This window comes from Bos mutus, unplaced genomic scaffold, assembly GCF_027580195.1.
Source record: "Bos mutus isolate GX-2022 unplaced genomic scaffold, NWIPB_WYAK_1.1 CTG266, whole genome shotgun sequence".
NCBI lineage: Eukaryota > Metazoa > Chordata > Mammalia > Artiodactyla > Bovidae > Bos > Bos mutus.
Window position 1 is genome coordinate 41096 of NW_027219767.1, and position 19200 is coordinate 60295.

General features: G+C 38.6%; 2 pseudogenes; both read left to right on the forward strand.

Annotated features, from left to right (window-relative positions):
* Positions 1–732: 732 nt before the first annotated feature.
* On the forward strand, positions 733–4219 carry LOC106701702 (olfactory receptor 52A5-like; annotated as a pseudogene).
* Positions 4220–12318: 8099 nt separating this feature from the next.
* LOC138986932 (olfactory receptor 52A5-like) lies at positions 12319–13372 on the forward strand (annotated as a pseudogene).
* The last annotated feature ends 5828 nt before the right edge of the window (positions 13373–19200 follow it).

The following is a 19200-nucleotide window of genomic DNA, read 5'->3' on the forward strand; positions in this document are numbered from 1 at the left end:
AATGTTTAAGTCAGGGCTTGCATTGTTCTTAAACAGTTGCCATTAACTTTTGCATTATCTTCTGATAGTATTAGAATTCCTGGATTCTTTTAGGGCCTTTACCTGTAGGAGGAGGAAACTTTTAAGGAAAGACTTGACAGACTGACTTGTTAACATTAACGTGACCGTTTACTGCACACACTACCCATCCTCTGCATGCCTCCTCTCTCACTGATGCACTGTGCTTCCCACTGCTGTTTTTCCTACCTTCACGTTATTTTTGGTATACTAATCCTTTTCTATTAAAGTCAGATTCCCATGTAACATTTGTCATTTATTAATTGCTTTGTCTATTTGTTCAACCCCTGAGACCAACTGCTTTTTCAATGCATATCCCTATACAGTGCTGCGGTAAGAGGGAAAACCACAAAGATTCAGATCACTTACTTTCACATAAAAACAAATTTAATACTTAGAAAGGCCTCATGTCTAAATGTTTACACCTCTAACCCACTTTTGTAAAAATACTAAGGACAAAGGGACATATTTCCACCAAAATAAGTAATGAGAAGCAAAATCTTATTTTAAAATATTTGAGTAAAAATTAAAAATTTAAATTCTTGTTAAAGTGGCAAAAGCCTTTGAATGTAGTTATTTCTAAGGGCAACTCTGTTACTTTGGTGGGTGGTTGACACTCTGATACACATTGTTTTTTTCCTGTTCACTGGTATCAATCAGCTGACCTGAATCACCATGGGCCCAGCTGGGAAAAGATGCACACAACCAGCTCTCCTAATGCAGGGTGAGCTAGCCTCACATGTAAATGTCCTCAATGCTACACTATTTCAAGGACGGATTATGGATAAGATGGGGTCAGAGCATTTGTCAATGGAAACAGAACAGGACTATGAAACAGGGCCAGACCCAATTACACAGAACAAATCCAGTGTGACTTCAAGAAAAATCACACTGGCCTCCAGGTAAACACAAACAATACAGTCTTGTGAGACTTTTCTTTGTATGAAATAGAGAACGGGAGGTTCCCCCTTTATCTTCTAGCTACTAAATCTTAAAATCCTTTATCTAAGGCACACTCTTTTGTGCCTTCACTCAACTAAATAAATACCTGCCATGAACAATAGATCCCAATGGGAAGTTACTATAGATATTGCAAATGATCTTAAAATCCTTGAAAATGTATATCAACATTTCATGATAATTCTGAACATAACTGAGGCAATTGGATGAGGGCTGGTTTGGATACAGGAACTACTCGTTTCAACAAATTCACATGGAAGATTCTCAGAAAATAACAGATGATTGAGGGTTCTGAGGTGAATTTCCCAAGTCATCCCTTTTCATGGGCCCAAAACTTAAAAATGAGTGTTTCTCAGATTGGAATTAAATTATAGAAATATTCCTTTTTTCTCGGTCAGCAGGTCTATACTGAGTAGTCTGTATATCTCAAGATGTTTTTATGTTCCTATATTGGTTTATTATTTTTATAAATAAGTACCATTGACTTGTTTTGTCCTCTCCTGGGGCACTGTCTTCTTTTAGAAAATTTTAAAAGGGGGATCATTTTGGTTCCCAGTTCCAAAGTGAAAGCAAAGTTTAAGAATTTCTTTTTTAGAGACACAAACACTGAAAATGAATCTTGTATATTCTGAACCATAAGATGCTTTTCTTTTTTTCACCCTTGTCACAAGTGAACCTAAGAACTCACCAGGAATTTGTGAAATGAATTGTCCAGGTACACCATGTACTATGAAGTATTCATCTTTACTAGCTGAAGCAGCAAAAAGTTTCCGACTTATTACTTCTATGGGTATTACCACAGGTGATAATTGGTAAGTCTCTGGGCTTGAAACTCTGCACTGAGTGTTGGGAAATGGAGAACACAAATACCATGTGATCCAATAAAATGCCAAGATGATTTTAAAATATCTGTAGAATCTTACAGTTCAGTTGAGTGTTCAAACTCTAGGAAGACTGAGTCTCCTGATTTCCAGAAGGTTTCTAAATCAGTTAATGACATAATGGGTGTTACATTTTAATGAGGTTGACAACTGGGAGGACCTCTAGAAAATATTCTGGGCAGATAAATGGATGAAAAGCTTATTTGTTAACAGGTTAGCAAATAATACCCATTTAGGCCAGGAAAGATTCACGGGGAAGGAGGCCCTTGAAGTCATTCATGTGACATGCTCATCATGTATCTAAAGTTATGGGAAAGAGAGGATGAACTTCTATGGATTAGCATTTGGCATTTAGTGACAGAAAAATACATTCTCCTATATATTTTACAAATTATTTACATGAACTAAGTCATTGATTCCTTGTAATCACATTAGAATGTATTTCAATCTGTGAGCATTGTTTTAGCAACAAAAAAATGGAGACAATTTGAAGTTAAGTTCTATAACTGGCTGTAGATTTTGCAAAGTAAGTAGTGGCATCCAGGATTTAAACTCTCTTGACTAATTTCAGATCCCATTCAATAAATCATCATGATCCATGGTTGATGGTATTTTTTGGAAGATGGATTCTGGATTTTTATGAAAAATTAAGAAGGAGACATTTTGGTACTCAATGTAAAGACAGCCTATGTGATATTTGGAGTTCTTGCCACGTGGCAAGCTATCTCAGAAAACAGAGTTCTCTATCAGTGGAGGACTTGAGCTCAATGAGGGAATGTCAGAGAATTCATAGAGGGAGAATATTTGTGGGTGTTTGTAGTTTGGATTTGCTGCTGCTGCTAAGTCACTTCAGTCATGTCCGACTCTGTGCGACCCCATAGATGGCAGCCCACCAGGCTCCCCCATCCCTGGGATTCTCCAGGCAAGAACACTGGAATGGGTTGCCATTTCCTTCTCCAATGCATGAAAGTGAAAAGTGAAAGTGAAGTTGCTCAGTCGTGTCCGACTCTTAGTGACCCCAAGGACTGCAGCCTGCCAGGCTCCTCTGTCCATGGGACTCTCCAGGCAAGAATACTGGAGTGAGTTGCCATTTCCTTCTCCAGGGGATCTTCCTGAACCAGGGATCGAACTCAGGTCTCCCACATTGTAGGCAGACTCTTTAAAGACTGAGCTACAAGGGAAGTATAACCCTAATCTTAAGTATGTTCAGCTAAAATAAATGAATTTCTTCTTCTCTTTAATTCATCACTTTTTGACAGGAATTAGAAGATGACACACCATGCTGCTCCTTCTGCTAAGTACTATATCACTTCTTAAATCTACTAAACAAGTCACTATGCTCATATTTCATATCCAATGGCTCAGTCTGAATGCCCTCTGTACTAACACTCGTTGGGATTCTTGGCCTGGAGTCAGTGCACTGTTAGATCGGGGTTCATTCTGTGTTATGTACCTTGTGGCTGTGATTGGGAATTTCCTAATTACAGTGATAATCAAATATAAAAACAGACTCTCTCTCTCTCTCTCTCTCTATATATATATATATATATATATATATTAGCCATGTTGGGAGCCACAGGCATGCACTTAGCACTTTATTCTCCCCAGTGTTAGGCATCTTCTGGTTTCAGTTGACAGAAATTTCTTTTGAAACCTGTCTTCTACAAATGTGGCTTCTTCATTCATTCCAGGGAAGTAAATCAGGTGTCTTACTGGTGATGGCCCTAGATCACTATGTGGCCATCTGTAACTTCTTGAGACATGCCAATGTCTTCTCCCAACAATCCTTGACTCACATTAGAGTTGGGGTGGCACTCAGGGCTACTATTCTTATACCACTATGCACAGAGCTTATCAAATATTGACAAATTCTACTGAACAGCATTCATCTCCCATGCTTATTGTGAGCACATGGCCATTGTGAAGCTGGTTACAGAAGATGTAAGGATCAACAAGATACATGGTCTATTTGTTGCCTTCTGTGTCTTAGGATTTTACATAATCTTTATGTTGTTTTTTACTCAAATCTTTATTACTATCTTTCAATTTTTCCTGAAGTAGGCAAGATTCAAAGCCTTTAATATATTCATCACCCACGTTTGTGTCTTCCTACAGCTCTATCTCCTTGCCTTTTCTTTCTTCACACACAGGTTTGGTTTTTACATACTGCCATATGTTCATATCCTTTTATCTAAGCTTTACCTGTAGTTCCACCTTTTATCAACCCAATCATCTATGGAGTGAAGAACAAACAAATCTGTGACCATGTATTAACAATATTTGTATACCCCAAATATCTTGGTCACAGTGGATCTTTCTAAAGAGAATTTAGGTTAGTTCTAAGTAGAAATTTCAATATGATAAAAGATAGATATTGTACAAACTTCTATGTTCAAAAAATACTTTAAATCCCAGATGGTCATATTGAAGGGGATATTTTCAAATCATAAAATACTTAAAACATTAGCTTACTATTATTAGAAGAAGTAAAATTCATTTAGGTTTGTATTTTAAGTGGTTGCCATTATTCTTCTGATTTTAGACTGGGCTTCTCTTGTGGCTCAGCTGGTAAAGAATCTGCCGCCAATGCAGGAGACCTGGGTTCAATCCCTGGGTTGGTAAGATTCCCTGGAAAAGGGAAAGGCTACCCACTCCAGTATTCTGCCCTGGAGAATTCCATGGACTATATAGTCCATGGGGTCACAAAGAGTTGGACATGACTGAGTGACTTTCACTTTCTCTTGGGGCTTCCCTCCTAACTCAGTTGGTAAAGAATCTGCCTGCAATGCAGGAGACCCTATTTAGATTCCTGGGTCGGGAAGATCCTCTGGAGAAGGGATAGGTTCAGTTCAGTTCAGTCGCTCAGTCATGTCCGACTCTTTGCTACCCCATGAATTGCAGCACGCCAGGCCTCCCTGTCCATCACCAACTCCCAGAGTTCACTCAAACTCATGTCCATCGAGTTGGTGATGCCATCCAGCCATCTCATCCTCTGTCTTCCCCTTCTACTCCTGCCCCCAATCCCTCCCAGCATCAGAGTCTTTTCTAATGAGTCAACTCTTCGCATGAGGTGGCCAAAGTATTGGAGTTTCAGCTTTAGCATCAGTCCTTCCAATGAACACCCAGGACTGATCTCCTTTAGAATGGACTGATTGTATCTCCTTGCAGTCCAAGGGACTCTCAAGAGTCTTCTCCAACGCTACTGTTCAAAAGTTCATCAGTTCTTCAGTGCTCAGCTTTCTTCACAGTCCAACTCTCACATCCATACATGACTACTGGAAAAACCATAGCCTTGACTAAATGGATCTCTGTTGGCAATGTGATGCCTCTGCTTTTTAATGTGCTATATAGGTTGGTCATAACTTTCCTTCCAAGGAGTAAGCATTTTTTAATTTCGTGGCTGCAATCACCATCTGTAGTGATTTTGGAGCCCCCCCAAAATAAAGTCTGACACTGTTTCCACTGTTTCCCCATCTATTTCCCATGAAGTGATGGGACCAGATGCCATGATCTTCATTTTCTGAATGTTGAGCTTTAAGCCAACTTTTTCACTCTCCTCTTTCACTTTCATCAACAGGCTTTTTAGTTCCTCTTCACTTTCTACCATAAGGGTAGTGTCATTTGCATATCTGGGGTTATTGATATATCTCCCAGGAATCTTGATTCCAGCTTGTGCTTCTTCCAGCCCAGCGTTTCTCATAATGTACTCTTCATATAAGTTAAATAAGCAAGGTTGTCACCTTACAGCCTTGAGATATTCCTTTCCTGATTTGGAACCAGTCTGTTGTTCCATGTCCAGTTCTAACTGTTGCTTCCTGACCTGCATATAGGTTTCTCAAGAGGCAGGTCAGGTGGTCTGGTATTCCCATCTCTTTAAGAATCTTCCCCAGTTTATTGTGGTCCACACAGTCAAAGGCTTTGGCATAGTCATTAAAGAAGAAATAGATGTATTTCTGGAACTCTCTTGCTTTCTTGATGATCCAGTGGATGTTGGCAATTTGATCTCTGGTTCCTCTGCCTTTTCTAAAACCAGCTTGAACATCTCGAAGTTCATGGTTCACGTATTGCTGAAGCTTGGTTTGGAGAATTTTGAGCATTGTTTTACTAGCGTGTGGGATGAGTGCAATTGTGCTGTAGTTTGAGCATTCTTTGGCATTGCCTTTCTTTGGGATTACCCACTCCAATATTCTTGGGCTTCCATTATGGGTCAGCTGGTAAAGAATCCACCTGCCATGCAGGAGACCTGGCTTTGATCTCTGGGTTGGTAAGATCCCCTGGAGAAGGGAAATGTTACCCACTCTAGTATTCTAGCTTAGAGAATTCCATCCGACACCACCAAGCAACTTAAACTTCTACTTTAAAACATAGAACATTCTCTCTAACAACTCTTAAACCTGCATAGATAAGGAATGACAAAAAACAGCAGTTGATTCAAGATAAATTCTGAAGACCATGCCACACTTTAATATTAGGTGGGCCAAAAGAATCATTAGGTTTTTCATCAGATTGTATGAAAAAATCCGAATGAACTTTTTAGCCAACCCAATATTTCAACATGTTAACCCAACACATAGCTGTAATTCTGGCCATATCTCATTTTCTAATATCTACTTGTAAATCTATATTTAAAAAAATTTTAATCACATCTATTTATAGATATGTCTCTTTATAGATGTCTGCTTTTTATAAAATACTGATACACATTAAAATAATATAAAATCAATAATACCAATATCAGCAACATAAAAACTGTAAAATATTAAATAGAGTCTATAAACATTGAATATTTTGGATAAAAAAGATAGCAAAAAATTGATTAAAATTAATTAGGTCTATTCACAATTGTTGCTGTTGTTCAGTCCCTCAGTCATGTCTAACTCTTTGTGACCCCATGGACTGCAGCACGCCAGACTTCCCTGTCCATCAGCAATTCCTGGAGTTTGCTCATGTCCATCAAGTTGGTGATCCCATCAAAACATCTCATCCTCTGTCATCCCTTTCTCCTCTTGTCTTTAGTCTTTACCAGCAAAAGGCTCTTTTCTAATGAGTCAATTCTTCACATCAGAGGGCCAAAGTATTGGAGGTTCAGTTTCTGCATCAGTTCTTCCAATGAATATTCAGGATTGATTTCTTCTAAAATTGACTGGCTTGATCTCCTTGCAGTCCAAGGGACTCTCAAGAGTCTTCTCCAACACCACAGTTCAAAAGCATCAATTCTTCAGTGCTTAGTCTTCTTTATGATCCAACTCTCACATCGATACATGACAAATGGAAAAACCATAGCTTTGACTATATGGATCTTTGCACAGTCATGTTTCTGTTTTGTAATACATTGTGTAGTTTGTCATATCTTATCCTCCAAAGAGAAAGTATCTTTTAATTTCACGGCTGCAGTCACCATCAGCAGTGATTTTGGAGTCCAAGAAAATAAAATATAAAACTGTTTCCAATGTTTCCCTATCTATTTGCCATGAAATGATGGGACCAGGTGCCATGATCTTCATTTTTTGAATGTTGTTTTAAGCCAATATTTTCACTCTCCTTTTTCAGTTTCATCAAGAGGCTCTTTAGTTCCTCTTTGCTTTCTGCCATATAGGTGGTGTCATCTGCATATCTGAGATTATTGATATTTCTCCAGGCAATCTTAATTCTGGCTTGTGCTTCATCCAGCCTGGCATTGCACATGATGTACTCTGCATATAAGTTAAATGATCAGGGTAACACCATACAGCCTTGATGTATTCCTTTCCCTATTGGAACAAGTCCATTGTTCCATGTCTGATTCTAATAGTTGCTTCTTGACCTGCATACAGATTTCTCAGAAGGCAGGTCAGGTGGTCTGGTATTCCTGTATCCTTAAGAATTTTGTACCGTTTGTTGTGATCCACACAGTCAATGGCTTTAACATAGTCAATGAAGCAGAAGTAGGTGTTTTTCTGGAATTTTCTTGCTTTTGCTATGATCCAGTGGATATTGGCAAGTTGATCTCTGGTTCCTCTGCCTTTTCTAAATCTAGCTTGAACATCTGGAAATTCTTGGTTCATGTTCTGTTGAAGCCTAGCTTAGAGAACTTTGAGAATTGCTTTGCTAGCATGTGAAATGAGTGCAATTGTGTTTGAACATTCTTTGGCTTTGCCTTTCTTTGGGATTGGAATGAAAACTGATCTTTTCCAGTCCCATGGTCACTGCTGAGTTTTCCAAATTTGCTGGCATATTGAGTGCAGCACTTTAACTGCATCATCTTTTAAAATTTGAATCCTAGCTCAACTGGGATTCCACCACCTCCACTAGCTTTGTTTGTAGTGATCCTTTCTAAAGCCCACTTGACTTCACACTCTAGGATATCTGACTGTAGGTGAGTCATGGTTTTCTGGGTCATTATCTCATTTATATAGTTCTTCTGTGTATTCCTGCCACCTCTTCTTAAAGTCTTCTTCTTCTGTTAGGTCCTTTGCCTTTGGCTTCTCTTCTTTTCTCAGCTATTAGTAAGTCCTCCTCAGAGAGCCATTTGCCTTGCAGTTCTTTTTCTTGGAGATGGTTTTGATCACTGCCTCCCATACAATGTTACGAACCTCCGTCTATAGGTCTTCAGACACTCTGTCTATGAGACCTAAATTCTTGAATTGCTTTCGCACTTCCACTCTATAATCATAAGGAATTTTATTTTGGTCATACCTGAATGGCCTACTGTTTTTTCCCTACTTTCTTCAATTTAAGTCTGAATTTTACAATTAGGAGTTCATGATCTGAGCTGCACTGAGCTCCCAGTCTTGTTTTGCTAACTGTATAGATTAAGAACAAAAACAGCATTCATAGTTAATTAGAACACACCCCCAGAGGAATATATTTTAATACTCTTACCCAGTTTGAATTTTACCTATATTTGAATGTTTACTATAGAACTGAAAATATCAACAAATAAATTCTACTGCATTTAAAAATCAGCTACTGCAAGTGTCTATAGGAAAGTAACTGTGTCTAATTTACACTTGTATTAATGATACATGGGCTTCCCTGGTGGCTCAGCTGGTGAAGAATCTGTCTGCAATGCAGGAGACCAAGATTCCTTCCCTGGGTTGGAAAGATCTGCTAGAGAAGGGAATTGCTCACTCTGGTATTCTTGCCTGGAGAATTTCAGGCAAGACAGAGGAGATTAACAGGTTGTAGTCCATGGGGTCATAAAGAATTAGAAATGACTGAGTGACTAACACTGATAATACATAGGATAATTCCTGAGACTTTCTAGAACTTCAGTAAAAATGGTATTGTATAATGACAAATTTAAATATTTCTCTGGTGTTTATCAATGGTATTCAAGAGCAACTAACCTGGAGGCTTTAAAGCAACATGTAGCACCATATTACAGAGAATCAGTGTACTAGAGACTTTATTCCAATATTATCAATGTAAACAATGATGGTTGGCTTCCCTGATGGCACTAGTGGTAAAGAATCCACCTGCCAATGCAAGAGACTTAGAGCTGAGGGTTTAGTCCTTGGGTAGGGAAGATTCCTTGGAGAAGGGCATGACAACCTGCTCCAGTATTCTTGCCTGAAGAATCCCATGGACAGAGAAGTCCTGTGGGCTACAGTCCATGGGGTTGCAAAGAGTCAGACAAGACGGAAACAATTTAGCATGGTACAACATGGCAGACAATGATGGTGCTTGAATGAATTAGTATACCATCTTAAAATAAAGTATGGCCTTCAGTCAAAGATGTCATGTGATAAACTGACTACTAAAACAAAGACCAGATTTTTAAAATTTAATTTGTTTTAATTGGAGGCTAGTTACTTTACAATATTGTAGTGGTTTTTGCCTTCAGATGTTTTTTTCAGTCTGTGCTATTCCTCTGCCCACACAACTTCATATTCTCAGAATTTTGTCCCTGTAGAGATCTGGTTTAAACTTTCTTCAATCAACCTTTAAGACTGAGGACTAAGAGTTTTTAAGAAAAACTTAGTACACAGGGAGAGATATCTGGTCTCTAATTTTAGACTGATGTTTAATTCTCAAAAGAAATAATCCAAAAAAAAGTCGACTTTAATAAAAGGAAGAGAGCATATTATTAAAGATGTGTAGGTAGAATAAAATTTGGAATGACTTCTTATTAATTAACACATAAATGGAAATGAACCATAATGTATTTGGGTTTAATAAAATTTTGTAACATGAACTATATGAAGGAAGACATGAAAATATACCATGTAAGAAGGAATAAAAAATGTATTAATGGATAATCAGACATACATAACAGATACATGACTAAATAAACAGCAAAAATTGACTATATGTTTTCTACTGTATTGTCATAGGATTTAAGATTTAAGAACACACATGAGCTGAAAGTGAAGGCATAGAGGAAGAAATTTCATGCCAGTGGTAAACAAAAGGAGGCAAGAGTGGGCATAATTTTATTAGTCAAAACAGGCTTTTAATTAAAACTATCACTGAGAATTCCCTGGTGGTACAATGGTTAGGACTCTGCACTTTCACTACCATGGACCTGGGTTTGATTCTGGTAGGGGAATGAAGATTCTGAAAACCTTGCAGGAAGACCAAAAAAAAAAAAAGTCACAAAAAGCAAGTTAGTTAGTGTTAGTTGCTCAGCTGTGTCCGAGTCTCTGAAACCCTTCAGGCTCCTCTGTCCATGGGAATTCTCCAGGCAAGAATACTGGAGTGGGTTGCAATTCCCTTCTCCAGGGGCTCTTCCCAATCCAAGGTTTGAATCTGGGCCTCCTACATTGCAGGCAGATTCTTTACCGCCTGAGCCACCAGGGAAGCAAAACATCACATAATATTAGAAGACTGAATTCATCTTGAAAATGCATTACATGTACTAGACAACCCAAATATATGAAGCAAACTAAAGGGAGACTTAGACAGCACTACAAATATAGTAGGAGACTTTGATACCCCATTTTAAGTAGTGGATGGGACTTGCAATTCATATCAGAATTTGCCTCATTGAAAGAAAATGTCACAGAATACTTACTTAAGTAGAATCCATTGGGGTAGAACATGTTTATATTTAAATAGACTTTTAGACTTATTTGCAAATGAGGGCAACAGAAATGGAACTCAGCCTAAAAAAAAATGCTGTGTAAAATCTCTGTACTTAGCCTGTGGAAAAAAGGAAAAGGAAGAATAAGGAGGTATAAGCAAGTTTTAGTAAAGACTTCAGGGATATTACATGTAGATAACCCAAGCGGGTATAATTAAAAACTCCTGGACCTCTTGTAGTTTAGCTAGTGGCTAATAAGTCCCTTATTTCATGTTCATAACTCCTCCTTCTCCACAAATCCATTCAGTTCAGTTCAGTTCAGTCACTCAGTCATGTCCGACTCTTTGCGACCCCATGAATTGCAGCACACCAGGCCTCCCTGTCCATCACCAACTCCCGGAGTTCACTCAAACTCATGTCCATCGAGTCGGTGATGCCATCCAGCCATCTCATCCTCTGTCTTCCCCTTCTCCTGCTGCCCCCAATCCCTCCCAGCCTCAGGGTCTTTTCCAATGAGTCAACTCTTTGCATGAGGTGGCCAAAGTACTGGAGTTTCAGCTTTAGTATCAGTCTTTCCACTGAACACCCAGGACTGATCTCCTTTAGAATGGACTGATTGGATCTCCTTGCAGTCCAAGGGACTCTCAAGAGTCTTCTCCAATGATACAGTTCAAAAGCATCAATTCTTCGGCGCTTAGCTTTTTTCACAGTCCAACTCTCACATCCATACATGACCACTGGAAAAACCATAGCCTTGACTAGACAGACCTTTGTTGGCAAAGTAATGTCTCTGCTTTTTAATATGCTATCTAGATTGTTCATAAGTTTCCTTCCAAGGAGTAAGCGTCTTTTAATTTCATGGCTGCAATCACCATCTGCAGTGATTTTGGAGACCCCCCAAAATAAAGTCTGACACTGTTTCCACTGTTTCCCCATCTATTTCCCATGAAGTGATGGGACCAGATGCCATGATCTTCGTTTTCTGAATGTTGAGCTGTAAGCCAACTTTTTCACTCTCCACTTTCACTTTCATCAAGAGGCTCTTTAGTTCCTCTTCACTTTCTGCCATAAGGGTGGTATCATCTGCATATCTGAGTTATTTATTTTGGCAATCTTGATTCCAGATTGCAATCTTGCATTTCCATGATGTACTCTTAGGAAACATTAAAATTGTTGCCTAAGCATTTCTTCATTATCATGGGGTTATGACCACTGTAAACCAAGAAATTAGCCTCAATTTAAAGTTACCCACATATTCATTAGTTATCAAGAATGAGTCCTCCTGTCTCTATTATTTCTGCTGCTGATCTTCTTAAATCCTAGAGATTCCTCCTTCTGTACTAATATATATTTCAAAACAACTATTTTGAGTTTCTTCTTCTCTTTAATTCATTATTTTTTGACAGGAATTAAAAGATGACACACCATGCTGCTCCTGCTGCTAAGTACCAAATCACTTCTTACATCTACTAATCAAGTTATTATGCTCATATTTCATATCCAGTGGCTCAGTCTGAATGCCCTCTGTACTAACACTCATTGGGATTCTTGGTCTGGAGTCAGTGCACTGTTAGATCGGGATTCATTCTGTGTTATGTACCTTGTGGCTGTGATTGGGAATTTCCTAATTACAGTGATAATCAAATATAAAAACAGACTCTCTCTCTCTCTCTCTATATATATATATGTATATATATATATTATTAACCATGTGGGGAGCCACAGGCATGCACTTAGCACTTTATTCTCCCCAGTGTTAGGCATCATCTGGTTTTAGTTGACAGAAATTTCTTTTGAAGCCTGTCTTCTACAAATGTGGCTTCTTCATTCATTCCAGGGAACCAAATCAGGTGTCTTACTGGTGATGGCCCTAGATCACTATGTGGCTATCTGTAACTCCTTGAGACATGTCAATGTCTTCTCCCAACAATCCTTGACTCACATTAGAGTTGGGGTGGCACTCAGGGCTACTATTCTTATACCACCATGCACAGAGCTTATCAAATATTGACAAATTCTACTGAACAGCAGTCATCTCCCATGCTTATTGTGAGCACATGGCCATTGTGAAGCTGGTTACAGAAGATGTAAGGATCAACAAGATGTGTAGTCTATTTGTTGCCTTCTGTGTCTTAGGATTTAACATAATCTTTATGTTGTTTTTTACTCAAATCTTTATCACTATCTTTCAATTTTTCCTGAAGTAGGCAAGATTCAAAGCCTTTAATATATTCACCACCCGCGTTTATGTCTTCCTACAGCTCTATCTCCTTGCCTTTTCTTTCTTCACACACAGGTTTGGTTTTTACATACTGCCATATGTTCATATCCTTTTATCTAAGCTTTACCTGTAGTTCCACCTTTTATCAACCCAATCGTCTATGGAGTGAAGAACAAACAAATCTGTGACCATGTATTAACAATATTTGTATATTGGCCCAAATATCTTGGTCACAGTGGATCTTTCTAAAGAGAATTTAGGTTAGTTGTAAGTAGAAATTTCAATATGATAAAAGATAGATATTGTACAAACTTCTATGTTCAAAAAAATACTTTAAATCCCAGATGGTCATATTGAAGGGGATATTTTCAAATCTTAAAATACTGAAAACATTAGCTTACTACTCTTAGAAGAAGTAAAATTCATTTAGGTTCATATTTTAAATGGTTGCCATTATTCTTATGATTTTAGACTGGGCTTCTCTTGTGGCTCAGCTGGTAAAGAATCTGCCGCCAATGCAGGAGACCTGGGTTCAGTCCCTGGGTTGGTAAGATTCCCTGGAGAAGGGAAAGGCTACACACTCCAGTATTCTGCCCTGGAGAATTCCATGGACTATATAGTCCATGGGGTCACAAAGAGTTGGACATGACTGAGTGACTTTCACTTTCACTTGGGGCTTCCCTCCTAACTCAGTTGGTAAAGAATCTGCCTGCAATGCAGGAGACCCTAGTTAGATTCCTGGGTCGGGAAGATCCGCTGGAGAAGGGATAGGTTCAGTTCAGTTCAGTCGCTCAGTCATGTCCGACTCTTTGCTACCCCATGAATTGCAGCAAGCCAGACCTCCCTTTCCATCACCAACTCCCAGAGTTCACTCAAACTCATGTCCATCGAGTTGGTGATGCCATCCAGCCATCTCATCCTCTGTCTTCCCCTTCTCTCCTGCCCCCAATCCTTCCCAGCATCAGAGTCTTTTCTAATGAGTCAACACTTCGCATGAGGTGGCCAAAGTATTGGAGTTTCAGCTTTAGCATCAGTCCTTCCAATGAACACCCAGGGCTGATCTCCTTTAGAATGGACTGATTGGATCTCCTTGTAGTCCAAGGGACTCTCAAGAGTCTTCTCCAACACCACAGTTCAAAAGCATCAATTCTTCAGTGCTTAGTCTTCTTTATGATCCAACTCACACATTGATACATGACAAATGAAAACCCATAGCTTTGACTATGTGGATCTTTGCACAGTAATGTTTCTGCTTTTTAATACATTGTGTAGTTTGTCATAGCTTTTCCTCCAAAGAGCAAGTATCTTTTACACGGCTTCAGTCACCATCAGCAGTGATTTTGGAGTCCAAGAAAATAAAATATAAAACTGTTTCCAATGTTTCCCCATCTATTTGCCATGAAATGATGGGACCAGGTGCCATGATCTTCATTTTTTGAATGTTGAGTTTTAAGCCAATATTTTCACTCTCCTTTTTCACTTTCACCAAGAGGCTCTTTAGTTCCTCTTTGCTTTCTGCCATAAAGGTGGTATCATCTGTATATATGAGATTATTGATATTTCTCCAGGCAATCGTAATTCTAGCTTGTGCTTCATCCAGCCTGGAATTTCACATGATGTACTCTGCATATAAGTTAAATAAGCAGGGTGACACCATACAGCCTTGATGTATTCCTTTCCCTGTTGGAACCAGTCCATTGTTCCATGTCTGATTCTAATAGTTGCTTCTTGACCTGCATACAGATTTCTCAGAAGGCAGGTCAGGTGGTCTGGTATTCCTGTATCCTTAAGAATTTTGTACCGTTTGTTGTGATCCACACAGTCAATGGCTTTAACATTGTCAATGAAGCAAAAGTAGGTGTTTTTCTGGAATTTTCTTGCTTTTTCTATGATCCAGCAGATATTGGCAAGTTGATCTTTGGTTCCTCTGCCTTTTCTAAATCCATCTTGAACATCTGGAAATTCTTGGTTCATGTTCTGTTGAAGCCTAGCTTAGAGAACTTTGAGAATTGCTTTGCTAGCGTGTGAAATGAGTGCAATTGTGTTTGAACATTCTTTGGCTTTGCCTTTCTTTGGGATTGGAATGAAAACTGATCTTTTCCAGTCCCATGGTCACTGCTGAGTTTTCCAAATTTGCTGGCATATTGAGTGCAGCACTTTAACTGCATCATCTTTTAAGATTTGAATCCTAGCTCAACTGGGATTCCACCACCTCCACTAGCTTTGTTTGTAGTGATCCTTTCTAAGGCCCACTTGACTTCACACTCTAGGATATCTGACTGTAGGTGAGTCATGGTTTTTTGGGTCATTATCTCATTTATATAGTTCTTCTGTGTATTCCTGCCTCCTCTTCTTAATATCTTCTTCTTCTGTTAGGTCCATATCATTTCTGTCATTTATTCTGCCCATCTTTGCATGGAATGTTTGCTGGGTATCTCTAATTTTCTTGAAGAGATTTCTAGTCTTTCCCGTTCTATTGTTTTCCTCTATTTCTTTGCATTGATCACTTAAGAAGGCTTTCTTATCCCTCTTTGGTATTATTTGGAACTCTGAATTCAGATAGCTTTATCTTTCCTTTTCTCCTTTGCCTTTGGCTTCTCTTCTTTTCTCAGCTATTAGTAAGTCCTCCTCAGAGAGCCATTTGCCTTGCAGTTCTTTTTCTTGGAGATGGTTTTGATCACTGCCTCCCATACAATGTTATGAACCTCCGTCTATAGTTCTTCAGGCACTCTGTCTATGAGATCTAATTTCTTGAATTGCTTTCTCACTTCCACTCTATAATCAGAAGGAGTTTTATTTTGGTCATACCTGAATGGCCTACTGTTTTTTCCCTACTTTCTTCAATTTAAGTCTGAATTTTACAATTAGGAGTTCATGATCTGAGCTGCATTGAGCTCCCAGTCTTGTTTTGCTAACTGTATAGATTAAGAACAAAAACAGCATGCATAGTTAATTAGAACACACCCTTCCAGAGGAATATATTTTAATACTCTTACCCAGTTTGAGTTTTACCTATATTTGAATGTTTACTATAGAACTGAAAATATCAACAAATAAATTCCACTGCATTTAAAAATCAACTACTGCAAGTGTCTATAGGAAAGTAACTGTGTCTAATTTACACTTGTATTAATGATACATGGACTTCCCTGGTGGCTCAGCTGGTGAAGAATCTATCTGCAATGCAGGAGACCAAGATTCCATCCCTGGGTTGAAAAGATCTGCTAGAGAATGGAATTGCTCACTCTAGTATTCTTGCCTGGAGAATTTCATGGACAGAGGAGATTAACAGGTTGTAGTCCATGGGGTCACAAAGAATTGGAAATGACTGAGTAACTAACACTGATAATACATAGGATAATTCCTGAGACTTTCTAGAACTTCAGTAAAAATGGAATTGTATAATGACAAATTTAAATATTTCTCTGGTGTTTATCAATGGTATTCAAGAGCAACTAACCTGGAGGCTTTAAAGCAACATGTACCACCATCTTACAGAGAATCAGTGTACTAGAGAGTTTATTCCAATATTATTAATGTAAACAATGATGGTTGGCTTCCCTGATGGCACTAGTGGTAAAGAATCCACCTGCCAATGCAAGAGACTTAGAGCTGAGGGTTCAGTCCTTGGGTAGGGAAGATTCCTTGGAGAAGGGCATGACAACCTGCTCCAGTAATCTTGCCTGAAGAATCCCATGGACAGAGAAGTCCTGTGGGCTACAGTCCATGGGGTTGCAAAGAGTCAGACAAGACGGAAACAATTTAGCATGGTACAACATGGCAAACAATGATGGTGCTTGAATGAATCAGTATATCATCTTAAAATAAAGTATGGCCATCAATCAAAGCTGTCATGTGATAAACTGACTTCTAAAACAAAGACCAGATTTTTTAAATTTAATTTATTTTAATTGGAGGCTAATTACTTTACAATATTGTAGTGGTTTTTGCCTTCAGATGTTTTTTTCAGTCTGTGCTATTCCTCTGCCCACACAACTTCATATTCTCAGAATTTTGTCCCTGTAGAGATCTGGTTTAAATTTTCTTCAATCAACCTTTAAGACTGAGGACTAAGAGTTTTTAAGAAAAACCTAGTACACAGGGAGAGATATCTGGTCTCTAATTTTAGACTGATGTTTAATTCTCAAAAGAAATAATCCAAAAAAAAAGTCCATTTTAATAAAAAGAAGAGAGCATATTATTAAAGATGTGTAGGTAGAATAAAATTTGGAATGACTTCTTATTAATTAACACATAAATGGAAATGAACCATAATGTATTTGGGTTTAATAAAATTTTGTAACATGAACTATATGAAGGAAGACATGAAAATATACCATGTAAGAAGGAATAAAAAATGTATTAATGGATAATCAGACATACATAACAGATACATGACTAAATAAACAGCAAAAATTGACTATATGTTTTCTACTGTATTGTCATAGGATTTAAGATTTAAGAACACACATAAGCTGAAAGTGAAGGCATAGAGGAAGAAATTTCATGCCAGTGGTAAACAAAAGGAGGCAAGAGTGGGCATAATTTTATTAGTTAAAACAGGCTTTTAATTAAAACTATCACTGAGATTTCCCTGGTGGTACAATGTTTAGGACTCTGCACTTTCACTACCATGGACCTGGGTTTGATTCTGGTAGGGGAATGAAGATTCTGAAAATCTTGCAGGAAGACCAAAAAAAAAAAAAGTCACAAAAAGCAAGTTAGTTAGTGTTAGTTGCTCGGTTGTGTCTGAGTCTTTGAAACCCTTCAGGCTCCTCTGTCCATGGGAATTCTCCAGGCAAGAATACTGGAGTGGGTTGCAATTCCCTTCTCCAGGGGCTCTTCCCAATCCAAGGATTGAATCTGGGCTTCCTGCATTGCAGGCAGATTCTTTACCACCTGAGCCACCAGGGAAGCAAAACATCACATAATATTAGAAGACTGAATTCATCTTGAAAATGCATTACATGTACTAGACAACCCAAATACATGAAGCAAACTAAAGGGAGACTTAGACAGCAGTACAAATATAGTAGGAGACTTTGATACCCCATTTTAAGTAGTGGATGGGACTTGCAATTCATATCAGAATTTGCCTCATTGAAAGAAAATGTCACAGAATACTTACTTAAGTAGAATCCATTGGGGTAGAACATGTTTATATTTAAATAGACTTTTAGACTTATTTGCAAATGAGGACAACAGAAATGGAACTCAGCCTAAAAAAAAATGCTGTGTATAATCTCTGTACTTAGCCTGTGCAAAAAAGGAAAAGGAAGAATAAGGAGGTATAAGCAAGTTTTAGTAAAGACTTCAGGGATATTACATGTAGATAACCCAAGCGGGTATAATTAAAAACTTCTGGACCTCTTGTAGTTTAGCTAGTGGCTAATAAGTCCCTTATTTCATGTTCATAACTCCTCCTTCTCCACAAATCCATTCAATTCAGTTCAGTTCAGTCACTCAGTCGTGTCGGACTCTTTGCGACCCCATGAATTGCAGCACGCCAGGCCTCCCTGTCCATCACCAACTCCCGGAGTTCCTCAAACTCACGTCCATCGAGTCGGTGATGCCATCCAGCCATCTCATGCTCTGTCTTCCCCTTCTCTTCCTGCCCCCAATCCCTCCCAGCCTCAGGGTCTTTTCCAATGAGTCAACTCTTCGCATGAGGTGGCCAAAGTACTGGAGTTTTAGCTTTAGTATCAGTCTTTCCACTGAACACCCAGGACTGATCTCCTTTAGAATGGACTGATTGGATCTCCTTGCAGTCCAAGGGACTCTCAAGAGTCTTCTCCAATGCTACAGTTCAAAAGCATCAATTCTTCCGTGCTTAGCATTTTTCACAGTCCAACTCTCACATCCATACATGACCACTGGAAAAACCATAGCCTTGACTAGACGGACCTTTGTTGGCAAAGTAATGTCTCTGCTTTTAATATGCTATCTAGATTGTTCATAAGTTTCCTTCCAAGGAGTAAGCGTCTTTTAATTTCATGGCTGCAATCACCATCTGCAGTGATTTTGGAGCCCCAAAAAATAAAGTCTGACACTGTTTCCACTGTTTCCCCATCTATTTC